We start from the raw sequence: 7,703 nt of genomic DNA on the forward strand, positions 1-7,703 counted from the left end.
TATTTTGGAATCTAGATTCTTTTTAAAAGCAGGCCAAGAATCTGGAGGGGCAAGATGGTGGGAGAGTAGGGTCCCCAAATCACCTACCCCACCAAATTACCTAGATAACCTTCAAATCATCCTGAAAATCTACGAATTCGGCCTGAGATTTAAAGAGAGAACAGCTGGAATGCTACAGTGAGAAGAGTTCGTGGTTCTATCAAGGTAGGAAGAGGGGAGGGGGGGAGGGAGAATTAAATAAACAAAAGGCATCCAAGGGGGAGGAAGCCCGTGAGGAGCCGGGCTAAGGCCGGGGCGAGCGCCCCCAGGACAAAAAAGCTCCGTCCCAGAGAAGCAGGAGCTTCATCAATCTTCCCGGGCTGAAAGGCACTCGCAGGGAGTTAGAGCAGGACCCCAGGAAAGGCGAGGATACCCTCAGGCTCCCTGGGACAGTAACACAACAACGGCGCCCCGGGGAGAGTGCGCCAAGCTCCCTAAAGGGCTGCAGCGTGCACAAGGCTGGACCCGGGCGCAGCTCCCAAGCGGCTCAGGGGGCAGCTCCGCGTGGAGGGGGCTGTGTGGCCCCGGGAGCAGCTCAGGGGTGGCTCAGGCAGAGGCTACGTGCAGAGGGAGCTGCGCGGCCGCAAGCGTGATTCCAGCAGTGCAGCCCGGGAGGACAGGGCGCGGGGGACACAGCCCAAGATCTGGCACTCCCCCCGGAACAGGCAGAGGCCGGGAGGGCCCAGGACAGCAAGGACACTCCTACCGCAGAGCGGCCCCAAGCTGAGCAGATCAGCGACCCTGCCTCCAGAGCATCCAGACCCCTGCAGACAGAGAGCTCTGTAGTAACTGCAGGAGCTAAATCCAGGGCTCCAGAGCTGGCCGCCACCACTGTTGTTGTTCCTCCTGGGGCCTCACAGGATAAACAGCCCCCAGTGAGCCTCACAGTGGCCTCACCTGATAAACGGCTTACACATCTTTCACTGATACCTGCACCAGGCAGGGGACTGAGCAGCTCCCCCAAGTGGTAACACCTGAATATCAGAACAGCGGGCCCTCCCCCAGAAGACCAGCTAGACCGACAGGGGAAAAACAAATTATTGACCAACCAACACTGGAAAGTTCCAGAGGAAGTCAAGGATTTACAGTACACAGAATCGAGGATACTACCCCTTGTCTTTTGTTTTTTAATTTCTGTTTCCTTACCCCCCTTTTTTCTTTTTTCTTTTCTTCTTTTTTCCTGTTTTTATCTTTTTTTCTTTTTTCTTTTATTCTTTTTCTTTTCTCCTTTCTCTTCTCTCCTTTTCTCCTTGTTTCCTTTTCCCAATAAAACGTGTTTTTGGTCACTACACACTGAGAAAGATAACTATAAGAAAAACCTCACCTCAAAAGAAAGAATCAGAAACAGTCCTCTCTCCCAAGAGCTACAAAATCTGGATTACTATTCAATGTCAGAAAGCCAATTCAGAAGCACTATTATAAAGCTACTGGTGTCTCTAGAAAAAGCATAAAGGACTCAAGAGACTTCATGACTGCAGAATTAGATCTAATCAGGCAGAAATTAAAAATCAATTGAATGAGAACCAATCCAAACTAGAAGTCCTAACGACAAGGGTTAACGAGGTGGAAGAACGAATGAGTGACATAGAGACAGGTTGATGTCAAAGAGGGAAACTGAGGAAAAGAGACAAACAATTAAAAGACCATGAATATAAATTAAGGGAAATAAACGACAGCCTGAGGAAGAAAAACCAACATTTAATTGTGGTTCCCGAGGGCACCGCAAGGGACAGAGGGCCAGAATATGTATTTGAACAAATCATAGCTGAAAACTTTCCTAATCTGGGAAGGGAAACAGGCATTCAGATTCAGGAAATAGAGAGATCCCCCCCTAAAATCAATAAAAACCATTCAACACCTCGACATTTAATAGTTAAGCTTGCAAATTCCAAAGATAAAGAGAAGATACTTAAAGCAGCAAGAGACAAGAAATCCCTGACTTTTATGGGGAGGAGTATTAGGGTAACAGCAGACCTCTCCACAGAGACCTGGCAGGCCAGAAAGGGCTGGCAGGATATATTCAGGGTCCTAAGTGAGAAGAACATGCAACCAAGAATACTTTATACAGCAAGGCTCTCATTCAGAATGGAAAGAGAGATAAAGAGCTTCCAAGACAGGCAAGAACTGAACGAATATGTGACCTCCAAACCAACTCTGCAAGAAATTTTAAGGGAGACTCTTAAAATTCCCCTTAAAGAAGAAGTCTAGGGGAACAATCCACAAAAACAAGGACTGAATAGATATCATATCTTTCAATAGTAACTCTGAACGTGAACGGGCTTAATGACCCCATCAAAAGGTGCAGGGTTTCAGACTGGATAAAAAAGCAGGAACCATCTATTTGCTGTCTACAAGAGACTCATTTTAGACAGAAGGACACCTACAGCCTGAAAATAAAAGGTTGGAGAACCATTTACCATTCAAATGGTCCTCAAAAGAAAGCTGGGGTAGCCATCCTTATCTCAGATAAACTAAAATTTACCCCGAAGACTGTAGTGAGAGATGAAGAGGGACACTATATCATACTTAAAGGATCTATCCAACAAGAGGACTTAACAATCCTCAATATATATGCCCCGAATGTGGGAGCTGCCAAATATATCAATCAATTAATAACCAACGTGAAGAAATACTTAGATAATAATACACTTATATTTGGTGACTTCATATACCGCTTTCTACACTCGATAGGTCTTCTAAACACAACATCTCTAAAGAAACGAGAGCTTTAAATGATACACTGGACCAGATGGATTTCACAGATATCTACAGAACCTTACATCCAAACTCAACTGAATACACATTCTTCTCAAGTGCACATGAAACTTTCTCCAGAATAGACCACATACTGGGTAACAAATCGGGTCTGAACCAATACCAAAAGATTGGGATCGTCCCCTGCATATTCTCACCATAATGCCTTGAAATTAGAACTAAATCACAGCAAGAAGTTTGGAAGGACCTCAAACACGTGGAGGTTAAGGACCATCTTGCTAGAAGATGAAAGCATCAACCAGGAAATTAAGGAAGAATTAAAAAGATTCATGGAAACTAATGAGAAGATACAACTGTTCAAAATCTTTGGGATGCAGCAAAAGCAGTCCTAAGGGGGAAATACATCGCAATACAAGCATCCATTCAAAAACTGGAAAGAACTCAAATACAAAAGCTAAGCTTACACATTAAGGAGCTGGAGAAAAAACAGCAAATAGATCCTACACCCAACAGAAGAAGAGAGTTAATTAAGATTCGAGCAGAACTCAACGAAATCCAGACCAGAAGAACCGTGGAATAGATCAACAAAACCAGGAGTTGGTTCTTTGAAAGAATTAATAAGATAGATAAACCATTAGCCAGCCTTATTAAAATGAAGAGAGAGAAGACTCAAATTAATAAAATCATGAATGAGAAAGGAGAGATCACTACCAACACCAAGGAAATACAAACGATTTTAAAAACATATTATGAACAGCTATACGCCAATAAATTAGGCAATCTAGAAGAAATGGACGCATTCCTGGAAAGCGACAAACTACCAAAACTGGAACAGGAAGAAATAGAAAACCTGAACAGGCCAATAACCAGGGAGGAAATTGAAGCAGTCATCAAAAACCTCCGAAGACACAAAAGTCCAGGGCCAGATAGCTTCCCAGGGGAATTCTATCAAACGTTTAAAGAAGAAACCATACCTATTCTACTAAAGCTGTTTGGAAAGATAGAAAGAGATGGAGTATTTCCAAATTCATTCTATGAGGCCAGCATCACCTTAATTCCAAAACCAGACAAAGACCCCAGCAAAAAGGAGAATTACAGACCAATATCCCTGATGAACATGGATGCAAAAATTCTCAACAAGATACTAGCTAATAGGATCCAACAACACATTAAGAAAATTATTCACCATCACCAAGGAGGATTTATCCCTGGGTACAGGCTGGTTCAACACTCGTAAAACAATCAATGTGATTGATCATATCAGCAAGAGAAAATACAAGATACAAAATACAAATACAAAATATGATCCTCTCATTCGATGCAAAGAAAGAATTTGACAAAATACAGCATCCATTCCTGATCAAAACTCTTCAGAGTGTAGGGATAGAGGGAACATTCCTCAACATCTTAAAAGCCATCTACGAAAAACCCACAAAAAATATAATTCTCAATGGGGAAGCACTGGGAGGCTTTCCCCTAAGATCAGGAACAAGGCAGGGATGTCCACTCTCACCACTGCTATTCAACATAGTATTGGAAGTCCTAGCCTCAGCAATAAAACAACAAAAAGACATTAAAGGCATTCAAATTGGCAAAGAAGAAGTCAAACTCTCCCTCTTCGCTGATGACATGATACTCTACATAGAAAACCCAGAAGCCTCCACCCCAAGATTGCTAGAACTCATACAGCAATTTGGCAGCGTGGCAGGATACAAAATCAATGCCCAGAAGTCAAGGGCATTTCTAGACACTAACAATGAGACTGAAGAAAGAGAAATTAAGGAGTCAATCCCATTTACAATTGCACCCAAAAGCATAAGATACCTAGGAATACACCTAACCAAAGAGGTAAAGGATCTATACCCTAAAAACTATGGAACAATTCTGAAAGAAATTGAGGAAGACACAAAGAGATGGAAAAATATTCCATGCCCATGGATTGGCAGAATTAATATTGTGAAAATGTCAATGTTACCCCAGGGCAATTTACACATAATGCAATCCCTATCAAAATACCATAGACTTTCTTCAGAGAGTTGGAACAAATAATCTTAAGATTTGTGTGGAATCAGAAAAGACACCGAATAGCCAGGGGAATATTAAAAAAAAAAAAAAAACACAGCTGTGGGCATCACAATGCCAGATTTCAGGTTGTACTACAAAGCTGTGGTCATCAAGACAGTGTGGTACTGGCACAAAAACAGACACATAGATCAATGGAACAGAATAGAGAATCCAGAAGTGGACCCTGAACTTTATGGTCAACTAATATTCGATAAGGGAGGAAAGACTATCCATTGGAAGAGAGACAGTCTCTTCAATAAATGGTGCTGGGAAAATTGGACATCCACACGCAGAAGAATGAAACTAGACCACTCTCTTGCAGCATACACAAAAATAAACTCAAAATGGATGAAAGATCTAAATGTGAGACAAGATTCCATCAAAATCCTTTTTGAACTCAGCCACAGTAACTTTTTGCAAGATACATCCACGAAGGCAAAAGAAACAAAAGCAAAAATGAACTATTGCGACTTCATCAAGATAAGAAGCTTTTGCACAGCAAAGGATACAGTCAACAAAACTAAAAGACAATCTACAGAATGGGAGAAGATATTTGCAAATGACGTTATCAGATAAAGGGCTAGTTTCAAGATCTATAAAGAACTTATTCAACTCAACACCAAAGAAACAAACAATCCATCATGAAATGGGCAAAAGACATGAACAGAAATCTCACAGAGGAAGACATAGACATGGCCAACATGCACATGAGAAAATGCTCCGCATCACTTGCCATCAGGGAAATACAAATCAAAACCACAATGAGATCCCACCTCACACCAGTGAAATGGGGAAAATTAACAAGGCAGGAAACCACAAATGTTGGAGAGGATGCAGAGAAAAGGGAACCCTCTTGCACTGTTGGTGGGAATGTGAACTGGTGCAGCCCCTCTGGAAAAGTGTGTGGAGGTTCCTCAAAGAGTTAAAAATAGACCTGCCCTACCACCCACCAATTGCACTGCTGGGGATTTACCCCCAAAGATACAGATGCAATGAAATGCTGGGACACTTGCACCCTGATGTTTCTAGCAGCAATGTCCACAATAGCCAAACAGTGGAAGGAGCCTCGGTGTCCATCGAAAGATGAATGGATAAAGAAGATGTGGTGTATGTATCCAATGGAATATTCCTCTGCCATTAGATATGACAAATACCCACCATTTGCTTCGACGTGGATGGAACTGGAGGGTATTATGCTGTGTGAAATAAGTCAATCGGAGAAGGATAAACATTATATGGTCTCATTCATTTGGGGAATATAAATAATAGTGAGAGGGAATATTAGGGAACGGAGAAGAAATGTGTGGGAAATATCAGAAAGGGAGACAGAACATAAAGACTCCTAACTCTGGGAAACGAACTAGGGGTGGTGGAAAGGAGGAGGGCTAGGCGTGGGGGTTAATGAGTGATGGGCACTGACGGGGGCACTTGACAGGAGGAACACTGGGTGTTATTCTGTATTTTGGCAAATTGAACACCAATAAAAAATAAGTTTATTATAAAAAAAGAAAGTAAAATAAAATTAATCAACTTCATCAATTAAAAAATAAATTTAGGGATCCCTGGGTGGCGCAGCAGTTTGGCATCTGCCTTTGGACCCGGGTGCTTTCCTGGAGACCTGGGATCGAGTCCCGCGTCGGGCTCCCTGCATGGAGCCTGCTTCTCCCTCTGCCTGTGTCTCTGCCTCTCTGTCTCTCTCTGTGTGACTATCATGAATAAATAAATAAAATCTTTAAAAAAGAAAAATTAAAAAATTAAAAAAATTAAAAAATAATAAAATAAAATAAAATGAGTCTCTTGTAGACTGCATATAGAAGGGTCTGCTTTTCTATCCAGTCTGATACCCTGCACCTTTTGATGGGATCATTTATCCCAATTACATTCAGAGTAAGTATTGAAAGAAATGAATTTAGTGTCATCATATTACTGATTCAGGCCCTGTTTTGTGGATTGTTTCTTTGGGCTTCCTTTTTCTTATACAGGGTTGTTTCTTGCAAACTACATATTCTTTCAGTTTCTGCATATCCTGGAAGCTCTTTATTGATCCTTCTATTCTGAATGACAGACTTGCCAGATAAAGTATTCTTGGCTGCATGTTCTTCCCATGTAGTACCTTGAATAGATCTTGCCAGCCCTTTCTGACCTCCCAGGTCTCTGTGGAGAGGCCTGCTGTTAATCTGATATTTCTCTCCATATAAATTAAGAATCTCTTGCCTCGTGCTGCTTTTAGGATTTTCTCTTCCTCTTTGAAATTTGCAAGTTTCACTATTAAATGTCGAGGTGTTGAACAATTTTGATTGATTTTGGGGTGGGTTCTCTCTATCTTTTGGCTCTGAATGTCTATTTACTTCCTCAGATCAGGGAAGTTCTCAGCTATGATTTGTTCAAATATACATTTTGGTCCCGTCTCCCTCTCAGCCTCTTCTGGAATCCCAATTATACATAAATTCATCTTTCTAAGGTTTTTGTTTATTTCCCTAAGCCTTTCCTCATGGTCTCTTAATTGTTTTCCTCTTTTTTCCTCAGCTTCCTTCCTACCATCAACTTGTCTTCTATGTCATTCACTCTCTCCTCCACCTCATTAACCCTAGCAGTTAGGTCCTCCAGTTTGGATTTCATCTCATTTAATCTATTTTTAATTTTGGCCTAATTAGATATGAATTCTGCAGTATTGAAGTCTCTAGAGTCTTTCAAGCTTTTTTCCAGAGCCACCAGTAGCTTTATAATTGTGCTTCTGAATAGATTTTCTGACATCGTATTGAAATACATATCTCTAACTCTGTGACATAGAATTCTGTTTCAGGTTCTTTCTTTTGTGGTGAATGCTTCCTTGTAGTCATTTTTTCCAGTGCAGGGTGTATGTATGTGCAGGCTGAGTCAAAAAT

The sequence above is a fragment of the Canis lupus genome, chromosome 17 (assembly GCF_011100685.1).
Source record: "Canis lupus familiaris isolate Mischka breed German Shepherd chromosome 17, alternate assembly UU_Cfam_GSD_1.0, whole genome shotgun sequence".
NCBI classification, from domain to species: Eukaryota; Metazoa; Chordata; class Mammalia; order Carnivora; family Canidae; genus Canis; species Canis lupus.